At 39.7% G+C, this 18,031-nt stretch overlaps 10 non-coding genes across 10 annotated transcripts; all 10 read right to left on the bottom strand.

Annotated features, from left to right (window-relative positions):
* Window positions 1–482: 482 nt before the first annotated feature.
* Window positions 483–556, bottom strand: trnai-aau. Its single transcript has one exon. It is a non-coding gene; the product is annotated as a tRNA-Ile (tRNA).
* Window positions 557–1,239: 683 nt separating this feature from the next.
* On the bottom strand, window positions 1,240–1,313 carry trnai-aau. The gene has a single exon. It is a non-coding gene; the product is annotated as a tRNA-Ile (tRNA).
* Window positions 1,314–1,619: 306 nt separating this feature from the next.
* trnai-aau lies at window positions 1,620–1,693 on the bottom strand. Its single transcript has one exon. It is a non-coding gene; the product is annotated as a tRNA-Ile (tRNA).
* Window positions 1,694–3,144: 1,451 nt separating this feature from the next.
* Window positions 3,145–3,218, bottom strand: trnai-aau. The gene has a single exon. It is a non-coding gene; the product is annotated as a tRNA-Ile (tRNA).
* A 306-nt stretch (window positions 3,219–3,524) lies between these two features.
* trnai-aau lies at window positions 3,525–3,598 on the bottom strand. Its single transcript has one exon. It is a non-coding gene; the product is annotated as a tRNA-Ile (tRNA).
* Window positions 3,599–4,283: 685 nt separating this feature from the next.
* Window positions 4,284–4,357, bottom strand: trnai-aau. Its single transcript has one exon. It is a non-coding gene; the product is annotated as a tRNA-Ile (tRNA).
* Window positions 4,358–6,193: 1,836 nt separating this feature from the next.
* On the bottom strand, window positions 6,194–6,268 carry trnai-aau. Its single transcript has one exon. It is a non-coding gene; the product is annotated as a tRNA-Ile (tRNA).
* Window positions 6,269–11,147: 4,879 nt separating this feature from the next.
* trnai-aau lies at window positions 11,148–11,221 on the bottom strand. The gene has a single exon. It is a non-coding gene; the product is annotated as a tRNA-Ile (tRNA).
* A 4,126-nt stretch (window positions 11,222–15,347) lies between these two features.
* On the bottom strand, window positions 15,348–15,421 carry trnai-aau. Its single transcript has one exon. It is a non-coding gene; the product is annotated as a tRNA-Ile (tRNA).
* Window positions 15,422–17,637: 2,216 nt separating this feature from the next.
* trnai-aau lies at window positions 17,638–17,711 on the bottom strand. The gene has a single exon. It is a non-coding gene; the product is annotated as a tRNA-Ile (tRNA).
* Between the last annotated feature and the right edge of the window lie 320 nt (window positions 17,712–18,031).

The raw sequence follows: 18,031 nt of genomic DNA, 5'->3' as shown, positions 1-18,031 counted from the left end.
GAATTTGATTATCTTTACTTTATCCAAGGTTAAGTCTCAATTTAAAAAAGTTGTCTAAACGAAATAGACAGCAACATAGAAACAGTCGTTAAAATATGTCTTGGCCAGTACGGGTATCGAACCCCGCGACCTTCGCGTTATTAGCACAACGCTCTAACCAACTGAGCTAACCGGCCTTGAGAGTATTGTAGAAATTTGCATTGTAGAAATTTGCGTACCACTATATACACGGTGAGAAAAGACTCACTCGCACATAGTTTTCTAAAAGTCAAAGACCGCACCAGAGAAACAGTCGAGAAAATACCTAGTGCTCAGGACGGGTATCGAACAAACAACCTTCGATTTATTAGCAAATCAGCTAACCGGCCTTGTGTGATAAATTGGGAATTTGATTATCTTTATCTCCAAGGCAAAGTCTCAATTTAAAAAAGTTTTCAAAACGTAATAGACAGCAACATAGAAACAGTCGTTCAAATATGTCTTGGCCAGTACGGGTATCGAACCCGCGACCTTCGCGTTATTAGCACGACGCTCTAACCAACTGAGCTAACCGGCCTTGAGAGTATTGTAGAAATGTGCAATGTAGAAAGTTGCGTACCACTATATACAAGGTGAGAAAAGACTCACTCGCACAAAGTTTTCTAAAAGTCATAGACCGCACCAGAGAAACAGTTGAGAAAATACCTAGTGCTCAGGACGGGTATCGAACAAACGACCTTCGATTTATTAGCAAATCAGCTAACCGGCCTTGTGTGATAAATTGGGAATTTGATTATCTTTACTTTATCCAAGGTTAAGTCTCAATTTAAAAAAGTTGTCTAAACGAAATAGACAGCAACATAGAAACAGTCGTTAAAATATGTCTTTGCCAGTACGGGTATCGAACCCGCGACCTTCGCACGACGCTCTAACCAACTAAGCTAACCGGCCTTGAGAGTATTGTAGAAATTTGCATTGTAGAAATTTGCGTACCACTATATACACAGTGAGAAAAGACTCACTTGCATATCGTTTTCTAAAAGTCATAGACCGCACCAGAGAAACAGTCGAGAAAATACCTAGTGCTCAGGACGGGTATCGATCAAACGACCTTCGATTTATTAGCAAATCAGCTAACCGGCCTTGTGTGATAAATTGGGAATTTGATTATCTTTACTTTATCCAAGGTTAAGTCTCAATTTAAAAAAGTTTTCTAAACGAAATAGACAGCAACATAGAAACAGTCGTTAAAATATGTCTTGGCCAGTACGGGTATCGAACCCACGACCTTCGCGTTATTAGCACGACGCTCTAACCAACTGAGCTAACCGGCCTTGAGAGTATTGTAGAAATTTGCATTGTAGAAATTTGCGTACCACTATATACACAGTGAGAAAAGACTCACTTGCATATCGTTTTCTAAAAGTCATAGACCGCACCAGAGAAACAGTCGAGAAAATACCTAATGCTCAGGACGGGTATCGAACAAACAACCTTCGATTTATTAGCAAATCAGCTAACCGGCCTTGTGTGATAAATTGGGAATTTGATTATCTTTATCTCCAAGGCAAAGTCTCAATTTAAAAAAGTTTTCTAAACGTAATAGACAGCAACATAGAAACAGTCGTTAAAATATGTCTTGGCCAGTACGGGTATCGAACCCGCGACCTTCGCGTTATTAGCACGACACTCTAACCAACTGAGCTAACCGGCCTTGAGAGTATTGTAGAAATTTGCAATGTAGAAATTTGCGTACCACTATATACAAGGTGAGAAAAAACTCACTCGCACATAGTTTTCTAAAAGTCATAGACCGCACCAGAGAAACAGTCGAGAAAATACCTAGTGCTCAGGACGGGTATCGAACAAACGACCTTCGATTTATTAGCAAATCAGCTAACCGGCCTTGTGTGATAAATTGGGAATTTTATTATCTTTACTTTATCCAAGGTTAAGTCTCAATTTAAAAAAGTTGTCTAAACGAAATAGACAGCAACATAGAAACAGTCGTTAAAATATGTCTTTGACAGTACGGGTATCGAACACGCGACCTTTGCGTTATTAGCCAACGCTCTAACCAACTGAGCTAACCGGCCTTGAGAGTATTGTAGAAATTTGCATTGTAGAAATTTGCGTACCACTATATACATGGTGAGAAAAGAGTCACTTGCATATCGTTTTCTAAAAGTCATAGACCGCACCAGAGAAACAGTCGAGAAAATACCTAATGCTCAGGACGGGTATCGAACAAACAACCTTCGATTTATTAGCAAATCAGCTAACCGGCCTTGTGTGATAAATTGGGAATTTGATTATCTTCATCTCCAAGGCAAAGTCTCAATTTAAAAAAGTTTTCTAAACGTAATAGACAGCAACATAGAAACAGTCGTTAAAATATGTCTTGGCCAGTACGGGTATCGAACCCGCGACCTTCGCGTTATTACCACGACGCTCTAACCAACTGAGCTAACCGGCCTTGAGAGTATTGTAGAAATGTGCATTGTAGAAATTTGCGTACCACTATATACAAGGTGAGAAAAGACTCACTCGCACATAGTTTTCTAAAAGTCATAGACCGCACCAGAGAAACAGTCGAGAAAATACCTAGTGCTCAGGACGGGTATCGAACAAACAACCTTCGATTTATTAGCAAATCAGCTAACCGGCCTTGTGTGATAAATTGGGAATTTTATTATCTTTACTTTATCCAAGGTTAAGTCTCAATTTAAAAAAGTTGTCTAAACGAAATAGACAGCAACATAGAAACAGTCGTTAAAATATGTCTTGGCCAGTACGGGTATCGAACCCGCGACCTTTGCGTTATTAGCCGACGCTCTAACCAACTGAGCTAACCGGCCTTGAGAGTATTGTAGAAATTTGCATTGTAGAAATTTGCGTACCACTATATACAAGGTGAGAAAAGAGTCACTTGCATATCGTTTTCTAAAAGTCATAGACCGCACCAGAGAAACAGTCGAGAAAATACCTAGTGCTCAGGACGGGTATCGAACAAACAACCTTCGATTTATTAGCAAATCAGCTAACCGGCCTTGTGTGATAAATTGGGAATTTGATTATCTTCACTCTCCAAGGCAAAGTCTCAATTTAAAAAAGTTTTCTAAACGTAATAGACAGCAACATAGAAACAGTCGTTAAAATAAGTCTTGGCCAGTACGGGTATCGAACCCGCGACCTTCGCGTTATTAGCACGACGCTCTAACCAACTGAGCTAACCGGCCTTGAGAGTACTGTAGAAATGTGCATTGTAGAAATTTGCGTACCACTATACAAGGTGAGAAAAGACTCACTCGCACATAGTTTTCTAAAAGTCATAGACCGCACCAGAGAAACAGTCGAGAAAATACCTAGTGCTCAGGACGGGTATCGAACAAACGACCTTCGATTTATTAGCAAATCAGCTAACCGGCCTTGTGTGATAAATTGGGAATTTGATTATCTTTACTTTCTCCAAGGCAAAGTCTCAATTTAAAAAAGTTTTCTAAACGAATAGACAGCAACATAGAAACAGTCGTTAAAATATGTCTTGGCCAGTACGGGTATCGAACCCGCAACCTTCGCGTTATTAGCACAACGCTCTAACCAACTGAGCTAACCGGCCTTGAGAGTATTGTAGAAATTTGCATTGTAGAAATTTGCGTACCACTATATACACGGTGAGAAAAGACTCACTTGCATATCGTTTTCTAAAAGTCATAGACCGCACCAGAGAAACAGTCGAGAAAATACCTAGTGCTCAGGACGGGTATCGATCAAACGACCTTCGATTTATTAGCAAATCAGCTAACCGGCCTTGTGTGATAAATTGGGAATTTGATTATCTTTATCTCCAAGGCAAAGTCTCAATTTAAAAAAGTTTTCTAAACGTAATAGACAGCAACATAGAAACAGTCGTTAAAATATGTCTTGGCCAGTACGGTATCGAACCAACGACCTTCGCATTATTAGCACGACGCTCTAACCAACTGAGCTAACCGGCCTTGAGAGTACTGTGGAAATGTGCATAGTAGAAAGTTGCGTACCACTATATACAAGGTGAGAAAAGACTCACTCGCACATAGTTTTCTAAAAGTCATAGACCGCACCAGAGAAACAGTCGAGAAAATACCTAATGCTCAGGACGGGTATCGAACAAACGACCTTCGATTTATTAGCAAATCAGCTAACCGGCCTTGTGTGATAAATTGGGAATTTGATTATCTTTATCTCCAAGGCAAAGTCTCAATTTAAAAAAGTTTTCTAAACGTAATAGACAGCAACATAGAAACAGTCGTTAAAATATGTCTTGGCCAGTACGGGTATCGAACCCGCGACCTTCGCGTTATTAGCACAACGCTCTAACCAACTGAGCTAACCGGCCTTGAGAGTATTGTAGAAATTTGCATTGTAGAAATGTGCGTACCACTATATACACGGTGAGAAAAGACTCACTTGCATATTGTTTTCTAAAAGTCATAGACCACACCAGAGAAACAGTCGAGAAAATACCTAATGCTCAGGACGGGTATCGAACAAACAACCTTCGATTTATTAGCAAATCAGCTAACCGGCCTTGTGTGATAAATTGGGAATTTTATTATCTTTACTTTATCCAAGGTTAAGTCTCAATTTAAAAAAGTTGTCTAAACGAAATAGACAGCAACATAGAAACAGTCGTTAAAATATGTCTTTGACAGTATGGGTATCGAACACGCGACCTTTGCGTTTTTTAGCCAACGCTCTAACCAACTGAGTTAACCGGCCTTGAGAGTATTGTAGAAATTTGCATTGTAGAAATTTGCGTACCACTATATACACGGTGAGAAAAGACTCACTCGCACATAGTTTTCTAAAAGTCATAGACCACACCAGAGAAACAGTCGAGAAAATACCTAATGCTCAGGACGGGTATCGAACAAACAACCTTCGATTTATTAGCAAATCAGCTAACCGGCCTTGTGTGATAAATTGGGAATTTGATTATCTTTATCTCCAAGGCAAAGTCTCAATTTAAAAAAAGTTTTCAAAACGTAATAGACAGCAACATAGAAACAGTCGTTAAAATAAGTCTTGGCCAGTACGGGTATCGAACCCGCGACCTTCGCGTTATTACCACGACGCTCTAACCAACTGAGCTAACCGGCCTTGAGAGTATTGTAGAAATTTGCAATGTAGAAATTTGCGTACCACTATATACAAGGTGAGAAAAAACTCACTCGCACATAGTTTTCTAAAAGTCATAGACCGCACCAGAGAAACAGTCGAGAAAATACCTAGTGCTCAGGACGGGTATCGAACAAACGACCTTCGATTTATTAGCAAATCAGCTAACCGGCCTTGTGTGATAAATTGGGAATTTTATTATCTTTACTTTATCCAAGGTTAAGTCTCAATTTAAAAAAGTTGTCTAAACGAAATAGACAGCAACATAGAAACAGTCGTTAAAATATGTCTTTGACAGTATGGGTATCGAACACGCGACCTTTGCGTTTTTTAGCCAACGCTCTAACCAACTGAGTTAACCGGCCTTGAGAGTATTGTAGAAATTTGCATTGTAGAAATTTGCGTACCACTATATACACGGTGAGAAAAGACTCACTTGCATATCGTTTTCTAAAAGTCATAGACCGCACCAGAGAAACAGTCGAGAAAATACCTAGTGCTCAGGACGGGTATCGATCAAACAACCTTCGATTTATTAGCAAATCAGCTAACCGGCCTTGTGTGATAAATTGGGAATTTGATTATCTTCATCTCCAAGGCAAAGTCTCAATTTAAAAAAGTTTTCTAAACGTAATAGACAGCAACATAGAAACAGTCGTTAAAATATGTCTTGGCCAGTACGGGTATCGAACCCACGACCTTCACGTTATTAGCACGACACTCTAACCAACTGAGCTAACCGGCCTTGAGAGTACTGTGGAAATTTGCATAGTAGAAAGTTGCGTACCACTATATACAAGGTGAGAAAAGACTCACTCGCACATAGTTTTCTAAAAGTCATAGACCGCACCAGAGAAACAGTCGAGAAAATACCTAGTGCTCAGGACGGGTATCGAACAAACGACCTTCGATTTATTAGCAAATCAGCTAACCGGCCTTGTGTGATAAATTGGGAATTTGATTATCTTTACTTTATCCAAGGTTAAGTCTCAATTTAAAAAAGTTGTCTAAACGAAATAGACAGCAACATAGAAACAGTCGTTAAAATATGTCTTGGCCAGTACGGGTATCGAACCCCGCGACCTTTGCGTTATTAGCACAACGCTCTAACCAACTGAGCTAACCGGCCTTGAGAGTATTGTAGAAATTTGCATTGTAGAAATGTGCGTACCACTATATACACGGTGAGAAAAGACTCACTTGCATATTGTTTTCTAAAAGTCATAGACCACACCAGAGAAACAGTCGAGAAAATACCTAATGCTCAGGACGGGTATCGAACAAACAACCTTCGATTTATTAGCAAATCAGCTAACCGGCCTTGTGTGATAAATTGGGAATTTGATTATCTTTATCTCCAAGGCAAAGTCTCAATTTAAAAAAGTTTTCAAAACGTAATAGACAGCAACATAGAAACAGTCGTTCAAATAAGTGTTGGCCAGTACGGGTATCGAACCCGCGACCTTCGCGTTATTACCACGACGCTCTAACCAACTGAGCTAACCGGCCTTGAGAGTACTGTAGAAATTTGCAATGTAGAAATTTGCGTACCACTATATACAAGGTGAGAAAAAACTCACTCGCACATAGTTTTCTAAAAGTCATAGACCGCACCAGAGAAACAGTCGAGAAAATACCTAGTGCTCAGGACGGGTATCGAACAAACGACCTTCGATTTATTAGCAAATCAGCTAACCGGCCTTGTGTGATAAATTGGGAATTTTATTATCTTTACTTTATCCAAGGTTAAGTCTCAATTTAAAAAAAGTTGTCTAAACGAAATAGACAGCAACATAGAAACAGTCGTTAAAATATGTCTTTGACAGTACGGATATCGAACCCGCGACCTTTGCGTTATTAGCACAACGCTCTAACCAACTGAGTTAACCGGCCTTGAGAGTATTGTAGAAATTTGCATTGTAGAAATTTGCGTACCACTATATACACGGTGAGAAAAGAGTCACTTGCATATCGTTTTCTAAAAGTCATAGACCGCACCAGAGAAACAGTCGAGAAAATACCTAGTGCTCAGGACGGGTATCGATCAAACGACCTTCGATTTATTAGCAAATCAGCTAACCGGCCTTGTGTGATAAATTGGGAATTTGATTATCTTTACTTTATCCAAGGTTAAGTCTCAATTTAAAAAAGTTGTCTAAACGAAATAGACAGCAACATAGAAACAGTCGTTAAAATATGTCTTGGCCAGTACGGGTATCAAACCCACGACCTTCGCGTTATTAGCACAACGCTCTAACCAACTGAGCTAACCGGCCTTGAGAGTATTGTAGAAATTTGCATTGTAGAAATTTGCGTACCACTATATACACAGTGAGAAAAGACTCACTTGCATATCGTTTTCTAAAAGTCATAGACCGCACCAGAGAAACAGTCGAGAAAATACCTAATGCTCAGGACGGGTATCGAACAAACAACCTTCGATTTATTAGCAAATCAGCTAACCGGCCTTGTGTGATAAATTGGGAATTTGATTATCTTTATCTCCAAGGCAAAGTCTCAATTTAAAAAAGTTTTCAAAACGTAATAGACAGCAACATAGAAACAGTCGTTAAAATAAGTCTTGGCCAGTACGGGTATCGAACCCGCGACCTTCGCGTTATTACCACGACGCTCTAACCAACTGAGCTAACCGGCCTTGAGAGTATTGTAGAAATTTGCAATGTAGAAATTTGCGTACCACTATATACAAGGTGAGAAAAAACTCACTCGCACATAGTTTTCTAAAAGTCATAGACCGCACCAGAGAAACAGTCGAGAAAATACCTAGTGCTCAGGACGGGTATCGAACAAACGACCTTCGATTTATTAGCAAATCAGCTAACCGGCCTTGTGTGATAAATTGGGAATTTTATTATCTTTACTTTATCCAAGGTTAAGTCTCAATTTAAAAAAGTTGTCTAAACGAAATAGACAGCAACATAGAAACAGTCGTTAAAATATGTCTTTGACAGTACGGGTATCGAACACGCGACCTTTGCGTTATTAGCCAACGCTCTAACCAACTGAGTTAACCGGCCTTGAGAGTATTGTAGAAATTTGCATTGTAGAAATTTGCGTACCACTATATACACGGTGAGAAAAGAGTCACTTGCATATCGTTTTCTAAAAGTCATAGACCGCACCAGAGAAACAGTCGAGAAAATACCTAGTGCTCAGGACGGGTATCGATCAAACAACCTTCGATTTATTAGCAAATCAGCTAACGGGCCTTGTGTGATAAATTGGGAATTTGATTATCTTCATCTCCAAGGCAAAGTCTCAATTTAAAAAAGTTTTCTAAACGTAATAGACAGCAACATAGAAACAGTCGTTAAAAAATGTCTTGGCCAGTACGGGTATCGAACCCACGACCTTCACGTTATTAGCACGACACTCTAACCAACTGAGCTAACCGGCCTTGAGAGTACTGTGGAAATGTGCATAGTAGAAAGTTGCGTACCACTATATACAAGGTGAGAAAAGACTCACTCGCACATAGTTTTCTAAAAGTCATAGACCGCACCAGAGAAACAGTCGAGAAAATACCTAGTGCTCAGGACGGGTATCGAACAAACGACCTTCGATTTATTAGCAAATCAGCTAACCGGCCTTGTGTGATAAATTGGGAATTTGATTATCTTTACTTTATCCAAGGTTAAGTCTCAATTTAAAAAAGTTGTCTAAACGAAATAGACAGCAACATAGAAACAGTCGTTAAAATATGTCTTGGTCAGTACGGGTATCGAACCCGCGACCTTTGCATTATTAGCACAACGCTCTAACCAACTGAGCTAACCGGCCTTGAGAGTATTGTAGAAATGTGCATTGTAGAAATGTGCGTACCACTATATACACGGTGAGAAAAGACTCACTTGCATATTGTTTTCTAAAAGTCATAGACCACACCAGAGAAACAGTCGAGAAAATACCTAATGCTCAGGACGGGTATCGAACAAACAACCTTCGATTTATTAGCAAATCAGCTAACCGGCCTTGTGTGATAAATTGGGAATTTGATTATCTTTATCTCCAAGGCAAAGTCTCAATTTAAAAAAGTTTTCAAAACGTAATAGACAGCAACATAGAAACAGTCGTTCAAATAAGTCTTGGCCAGTACGGGTATCGAACCCGCGACCTTCGCGTTATTACCACGACGCTCTAACCAACTGAGCTAACCAGCCTTGAGAGTATTGTAGAAATTTGCAATGTAGAAATTTGCGTACCACTATATACAAGGTGAGAAAAAACTCACTCGCACAAAGTTTTCTAAAAGTCATAGACCGCACCAGAGAAACAGTCGAGAAAATACCTAGTGCTCAGGACGGGTATCGAACAAACGACCTTCGATTTATTAGCAAATCAGCTAACCGGCCTTGTGTGATAAATTGGGAATTTTATTATCTTTACTTTATCCAAGGTTAAGTCTCAATTTAAAAAAGTTGTCTAAACGAAATAGACAGCAACATAGAAACAGTCGTTAAAATATGTCTTGGCCAGTACGGTATTGAACCCGCGACCTTCGCGTTATTAGCACAACGCTCTAACCAACTGAGCTAACCGGCCTTGAGAGTATTGTAGAAATTTGCATAGTAGAAAGTTGCGTACCACTATACAAGGTGAGAAAAGACTCACTTGCATATCGTTTTCTAAAAGTCATAGACCGCACCAGAGAAACAGTCGAGAAAATACCTAGTGCTCAGGACGGGTATCGATCAAACGACCTTCGATTTATTAGCAAATCAGCTAACCGGCCTTGTGTGATAAATTGGGAATTTGATTATCTTATCTCCAAGGCAAAGTCTCAATTTAAAAAAAGTTTTCTAAACGTAATAGACAGCAACATAGAAACAGTCGTTAAAATATGTCTTGGGCAGTACGGGTATCGAACCCACGACCTTCGCGTTATTAGCACGACGCTCTAACCAACTGAGCTAACCGGCCTTGAGAGTACTGTGGAAATGTGCATAGTAGAAAGTTGCGTACCACTATATACAAGGTGAGAAAAGACTCACTCGCACATAGTTTTCTAAAAGTCATAGACCGCACCAGAGAAACAGTCGAGAAAATACCTAATGCTCAGGATGGGTATCGAACAAACAACCTTCGATTTATTAGCAAATCAGCTATCCGGCCTTGTGTGATAAATTGGGAATTTCATTATCTTTATCTCCAAGTCAAAGTCTCAATTTAAAAAAGTTTTCTGAACGTAATAGACAGCAACATAGAAACAGTCGTTAAAATAAGTCTTGGCCAGTACGGGTATCGAACCCGCGACCTTCGCGTTATTACCACGACGCTCTAACCAACTGAGCTAACCGGCCTTGAGAGTATTGTAGAAATTTGCAATGTAGAAATTTGCGTACCACTATATACAAGGTGAGAAAAGACTCACTGCACATAGTTTTCTAAAAGTCATAGACCGCACCAGAGAAACAGTCGAGAAAATACCTAGTGCTCAGGACGGGTATCGAACAAACGACCTTCGATTTATTAGCAAATCAGCTAACCGGCCTTGTGTGATAAATTGGGAATTTTATTATCTTTACTTTATCCAAGGTTAAGTCTCAATTTAAAAAAGTTGTCTAAACGAAATAGACAGCAACATAGAAACAGTCGTTAAAATATGTCTTTGACAGTACGGGTATCGAACCCGCGACCTTTGCGTTATTAGCCAACGCTCTAACCAACTGAGCTAACCGGCCTTGAGAGTATTGTAGAAATTTGCATTGTAGAAATTTGCGTACCACTATATACAAGGTGAGAAAAGAGTCACTTGCATATCGTTTTCTAAAAGTCATAGACCGCACCAGAGAAACAGTCGAGAAAATACCTAATGCTCAGGACGGGTATCGATCAAACGACCTTCGATTTATTAGCAAATCAGCTAACCGGCCTTGTGTGATAAATTGGGAATTTGATTATCTTCATCTCCAAGGCAAAGTCTCAATTTAAAACAGTTTTCTAAACGTAATAGACAGCAACATAGAAACAGTCGTTAAAATATGTCTTGGCCAGTACGGGTATCGAACCCACGACCTTCGCGTTATTAGCACGACGCTCTAACCAACTGAGCTAACCGGCCTTGAGAGCAATGTAGAAATTTGCATAGTAGAAATTTGCGTACCACTATATATACAGTGAGAAAAGACTCACTCGCACATAGTTTTCTAAAAGTCATAGACCGCACCAGAGAAACAGTCGAGAAAATACCTAGTGCTCAGGACGGGTATCGAACAAACGACCTTCGATTTATTAGCAAATCAGCTAACCGGCCTTGTGTGATAAATTGGGAATTTGATTATCTTCATCTCCAAGGCAAAGTCTCAATTTAAAAAAGTTTTCTAAACGTAATAGACAGCAACATAGAAACAGTCGTTAAAATATGTCTTGGCCAGTACAGGTATCGACCCAACGACATTCGCATTATTAGCACGACGCTCTAACCAACTGAGCTAACCGGCCTTGAGAGTACTGTGGAAATGTGCATAGTAGAAAGTTGCGTACCACTATATACAAGGTGAGAAAAGACTCACTCGCACATAGTTTTCTAAAAGTCATAGACCGCACCAGAGAAACAGTCGAGAAAATACCTAGTGCTCAGGACGGGTATCGATCAAACGACCTTCGATTTATTAGCAAATCAGCTAACCGGCCTTGTGTGATAAATTGGGAATTTGATTATCTTTATCTCCAAGGCAAAGTCTCAATTTAAAAAAGTTTTCTAAACGTAATAGACAGCAACATAGAAACAGTCGTTAAAATATGTCTTGGCCAGTACAGGTATCGACCCAACGACATTCGCATTATTAGCACGACGCTCTAACCAACTGAGCTAACCGGCCTTGAGAGTACTGTGGAAATGTGCATAGTAGAAAGTTGCGTACCACTATATACAAGGTGAGAAAAGACTCACTCGCACATAGTTTTCTAAAAGTCATAGACCGCACCAGAGAAACAGTCGAGAAAATACCTAGTGCTCAGGACGGGTATCGAACAAACGACCTTCGATTTATTAGCAAATCAGCTAACCGGCCTTGTGTGATAAATTGGGAATTTTATTATCTTTACTTTATCCAAGGTTAAGTCTCAATTTAAAAAAAGTTGTCTAAACGAAATAGACAGCAACATAGAAACAGTCGTTAAAATATGTCTTTGCCAGTACGGGTATCGAACCCGCGACCTTTGCGTTATTAGCACAACGCTCTAACCAACTGAGCTAACCGGCCTTGAGAGTATTGTAGAAATTTGCATTGTAGAAATTTGCGTACCACTATATACACGGTGAGAAAAGACTCACTTGCATATCGTTTTCTAAAAGTCATAGACCGCACCAGAGAAACAGTCGAGAAAATACCTAGTGCTCAGGACGGGTATCGATCAAACGACCTTCGATTTATTAGCAAATCAGCTAACCGGCCTTGTGTGATAAATTGGGAATTTGATTATCTTCATCTCCAAGGCAAAGTCTCAATTTAAAAAAGTTTTCTAAACGTAATAGACAGCAACATAGAAACAGTCGTTAAAATATGTCTTGGCCAGTACGGGTATCGAACCCACGACCTTCACGTTATTAGCACGACGCTCTAACCAACTGAGCTAACCGGCCTTGAGAGTACTGTGGAAATGTGCATAGTAGAAAGTTGCGTACCACTATATACAAGGTGAGAAAAGACTCACTCGCACATAGTTTTCTAAAAGTCATAGACCGCACCAGAGAAACAGTCGAGAAAATACCTAGTGCTCAGGACGGGTATCGAACAAACGACCTTCGATTTATTAGCAAATCAGCTAACCGGCCTTGTGTGATAAATTGGGAATTTGATTATCTTTACTCTATCCAAGGTAAAGTCTCAATTTAAAAAAGTTGTCTAAACGAAATAGACAGCAACATAGAAACAGTCGTTAAAATATGTCTTGGCCAGTACGGGTATCAAACCCACGACCTTCGCGTTATTAGCACAACGCTCTAACCAACTGAGCTAACCGGCCTTGAGAGTATTGTAGAAATTTGCAATGTAGAAATTTGCGTACCACTATATACAAGGTGAGAAAAGACTCACTCGCACATAGTTTTCTAAAAGTCATAGACCGCACCAGAGAAACAGTCGAGAAAATACCTAATGCTCAGGACGGGTATCGAACAAACAACCTTCGATTTATTAGCAAATCAGCTAACCGGCCTTGTGTGATAAATTGGGAATTTGATTGTCTTTACTTTATCCAAGGTTAAGTCTCAATTTAAAAAAAGTTGTCTAAACGAAATAGACAGCAACATAGAAACAGTCGTTAAAATATGTCTTTGACAGTACGGGTATCGAACCCGCGACCTTTCCGCGTTATTAGCACAACGCTCTAACCAACTGAGCTAACCGGCCTTGAGAGTATTGTAGAAATTTGCATTGTAGAAATTTGCGTACCACTATATACACGGTGAGAAAAGAGTCACTTGCACATCGTTTTCTAAAAGTCATAGACCGCACCAGAGAAACAGTCGAGAAAATACCTAGTGCTCAGGACGGGTATCGATCAAACAACCTTCGATTTATTAGCAAATCAGCTAACGGGCCTTGTGTGATAAATTGGGAATTTGATTATCTTCATCTCCAAGGCAAAGTCTCAATTTAAAAAAAGTTTTCTAAACGTAATAGACAGCAACATAGAAACAGTCGTTAAAAATATGTCTTGGCCAGTACGGGTATCGAACCCACGACCTTCACGTTATTAGCACGACGCTCTAACCAACTGAGCTAACCGGCCTTGAGAGTACTGTGGAAATGTGCATAGTAGAAAGTTGCGTACCACTATATACAAGGTGAGAAAAGACTCACTCGCACATAGTTTTCTAAAAGTCATAGACCGCACCAGAGAAACAGTCGAGAAAATACCTAGTGCTCAGGACGGGTATCGAACAAACGACCTTCGATTTATTAGCAAATCAGCTAACCGGCCTTGTGTGATAAATTGGGAATTTGATTATCTTTACTTTATCCAAGGTTAAGTCTCAATTTAAAAAGTTGTCTAAACGAAATAGACAGCAACATAGAAACAGTCGTTAAAATATGTCTTGGTCAGTACGGGTATCGACCCCGCGACCTTTGCATTATTAGCACAACGCTCTAACCAACTGAGCTAACCGGCCTTGAGAGTATTGTAGAAATTTGCATTGTAGAAATTTGCGTACCACTATATACACGGTGAGAAAAGACTCACTTGCATATTGTTTTCTAAAAGTCATAGACCACACCAGAGAAACAGTCGAGAAAATACCTAGTGCTCAGGACGGGTATCGAACAAACAACCTTCGATTTATTAGCAAATCAGCTAACCGGCCTTGTGTGATAAATTGGGAATTTGATTATCTTTATCTCCAAGGCAAAGTCTCAATTTAAAAAAGTTTTCAAAACGTAATAGACAGCAACATAGAAACAGTCGTTCAAAATAAGTCTTGGCCAGTACGGGTATCGAACCCGCGACCTTCGCGTTATTACCACGACGCTCTAACCAACTGAGCTAACCAGCCTTGAGAGTATTGTAGAAATTTGCAATGTAGAAATTTGCGTACCACTATATACAAGGTGAGAAAAAACTCACTCGCACAAAGTTTTCTAAAAGTCATAGACCGCACCAGAGAAACAGTCGAGAAAATACCTAGTGCTCAGGACGGGTATCGAACAAACGACCTTCGATTTATTAGCAAATCAGCTAACCGGCCTTGTGTGATAAATTGGGAATTTTATTATCTTTACTTTATCCAAGGTTAATTCTCAATTTAAAAAAGTTGTCTAAACGAAATAGACAGCAACATAGAAACAGTCGTTAAAATATGTCTTTGACAGTACGGATATCGAACACGCGACCTTTGCGTTATTAGCCAACGCTCTAACCAACTGAGTTAACCGGCCTTGAGAGTATTGTAGAAATTTGCATTGTAGAAATTTGCGTACCACTATATACACGGTGAGAAAAGAGTCACTTGCATATCGTTTTCTAAAAGTCATAGACCGCACCAGAGAAACAGTCGAGAAAATACCTAGTGCTCAGGACGGGTATCGATCAAACAACCTTCGATTTATTAGCAAATCAGCTAACCGGCCTTGTGTGATAAATTGGGAATTTGATTATCTTCATCTCCAAGGCAAAGTCTCAATTTAAAAAAGTTTTCTAAACGTAATAGACAGCAACATAGAAACAGTCGTTAAAATATGTCTTGGCCAGTACGGGTATCGAACCCGCGACCTTCGCGTTATTAGCACGACGCTCTAACCAACTGAGCTAACCGGCCTTGAGAGTACTGTGGAAATGTGCATAGTAGAAAGTTGCGTACCACTATATACAAGGTGAGAAAAGACTCACTCGCACATAGTTTTCTAAAAGTCATAGACCGCACCAGAGAAACAGTCGAGAAAATACCTAGTGCTCAGGACGGGTATCGAACAAACGACCTTCGATTTATTAGCAAATCAGCTAACCGGCCTTGTGTGATAAATTGGGAATTTTATTATCTTTACTTTATCCAAGGTTAAGTCTCAATTTAAAAAAGTTGTCTAAACGAAATAGACAGCAACATAGAAACAGTCGTTAAAATATGTCTTTGACAGTACGGGTATCGAACACGCTACCTTTGCGTTATTAGCACGACGCTCTAACCAACTGAGTTAACCGGCCTTGAGAGTATTGTAGAAATTTGCATTGTAGAAATTTGCGTACCACTATATACACGGTGAGAAAAGAGTCACTTGCATATCGTTTTCTAAAAGTCATAGACCGCACCAGAGAAACAGTCGAGAAAATACCTAGTGCTCAGGACGGGTATCGATCAAACAACCTTCGATTTATTAGCAAATCAGCTAACCGGCCTTGTGTGATAAATTGGGAATTTGATTATCTTCATCTCCAAGGCAAAGTCTCAATTTAAAAAAGTTTTCTAAACGTAATAGACAGCAACATAGAAAGAGTCGTTAAAAAGTGTCTTGGCCAGTACGGGTATCGAACCCACGACCTTCACGTTATTAGCACGACGCTCTAACCAACTGAGCTAACCGGCCTTGAGAGTACTGTGGAAATGTGCATAGTAGAAAGTTGCGTACCACTATATACAAGGTGAGAAAAGACTCACTCGCACATAGTTTTCTAAAAGTCATAGACCGCACCAGAGAAACAGTCGAGAAAATACCTAGTGCTCAGGACGGGTATCGAACAAACGACCTTCGATTTATTAGCAAATCAGCTAACCGGCCTTGTGTGATAAATTGGGAATTTGATTATCTTTACTTTATCCAAGGTTAAGTCTCAATTTAAAAAAGTTGTCTAAACGAAATAGACAGCAACATAGAAACAGTCGTTAAAATATGTCTTGGCCAGTACAGGTATCGAACCCCGCGACCTTTGCATTATTAGCACAACGCTCTAACCAACTGAGCTAACCGGCCTTGAGAGTATTGTAGAAATTTGCATTGTAGAAATTTGCGTACCACTATATACACGGTGAGAAAAGACTCACTTGCATATTGTTTTCTAAAAGTCATAGACCGCACCAGAGAAACAGTCGAGAAAATACCTAATGCTCAGGACGGGTATCGAACAAACAACCTTCGATTTATTAGCAAATCAGCTAACCGGCCTTGTGTGATAAATTGGGAATTTGATTATCTTTATCTCCAAGGCAAAGTCTCAATTTAAAAAAGTTTTCAAAACGTAATAGACAGCAACATAGAAACAGTCGTTCAAATAAGTGTTGGCCAGTACGGGTATCGAACCCGCGACCTTCGCGTTATTACCACGACGCTCTAACCAACTGAGCTAACCAGCCTTGAGAGTATTGTAGAAATTTGCAAGTAGAAATTTGCGTACCACTATATACAAGGTGAGAAAAACTCACTCGCACAAAGTTTTCTAAAAGTCATAGACCGCACCAGAGAAACAGTCGAGAAAATACCTAGTGCTCAGGACGGGTATCGAACAAACGACCTTCGATTTATTAGCAAATCAGCTAACCGGCCTTGTGTGATAAATTGGGAATTTATTATCTTTACTTTATCCAAGGTTAAGTCTCAATTTAAAAAAAGTTGTCTAAACGAAATAGACAGCAACATAGAAACAGTCGTTAAAATATGTCTTTGCCAGTACGGATATCGAACACTCGACCTTGCGTTATTAGCACAACGCTCTAACCAACTGAGTTAACCGGCCTTGAGAGTATTGTAGAAATTTGCATTGTAGAAATTTGCGTACCACTATATACACGGTGAGAAAAGAGTCACTTGCATATCGTTTTCTAAAAGTCATAGACCGCACCAGAGAAACAGTCGAGAAAAATACCTAGTGCTCAGGACGGGTATCGATCAAACGACCTTCGATTTATTAGCAAATCAGCTAACCGGCCTTGTGTGATAAATTGGGAATTTGATTATCTTTACTTCTCCAAGGTTAAGTCTCAATTTAAAAAAAGTTTCTAAACGAAATAGACAGCAACATAGAAACAGTCGTTAAAATATGTCTTGGCCAGTACGGGTATCGAACCCGCGACCTTCGCGTTATTAGCACGACGCTCTAACCAACTGAGCTAACCGGCCTTGAGAGTACTGTGGAAATTTGCATAGTAGAAATTTGCGTACCACTATATACACAGTGAGAAAAGACTCACTTGCATATCGTTTTCTAAAAGTCATAGACCGCACCAGAGAAACAGTCGAGAAAATACCTAATGCTCAGGACGGGTATCGAACAAACAACCTTCGATTTATTAGCAAATCAGCTAACCGGCCTTGTGTGATAAATTGGGAATTTGATTATCTTTACTTTATCCAAGGTTAAGTCTCAATTTAAAAAAGTTGTCTAAACGAAATAGACAGCAACATAGAAACAGTCGTTAAAATATGTCTTGGCCAGTACG

Source organism: Coregonus clupeaformis, chromosome 27 (genome assembly GCF_020615455.1).
Source record: "Coregonus clupeaformis isolate EN_2021a chromosome 27, ASM2061545v1, whole genome shotgun sequence".
NCBI lineage: Eukaryota > Metazoa > Chordata > Actinopteri > Salmoniformes > Salmonidae > Coregonus > Coregonus clupeaformis.
Note: the sequence above shows the minus strand (reverse complement) of the source record. Positions and strands in the feature narration are given on the sequence as shown.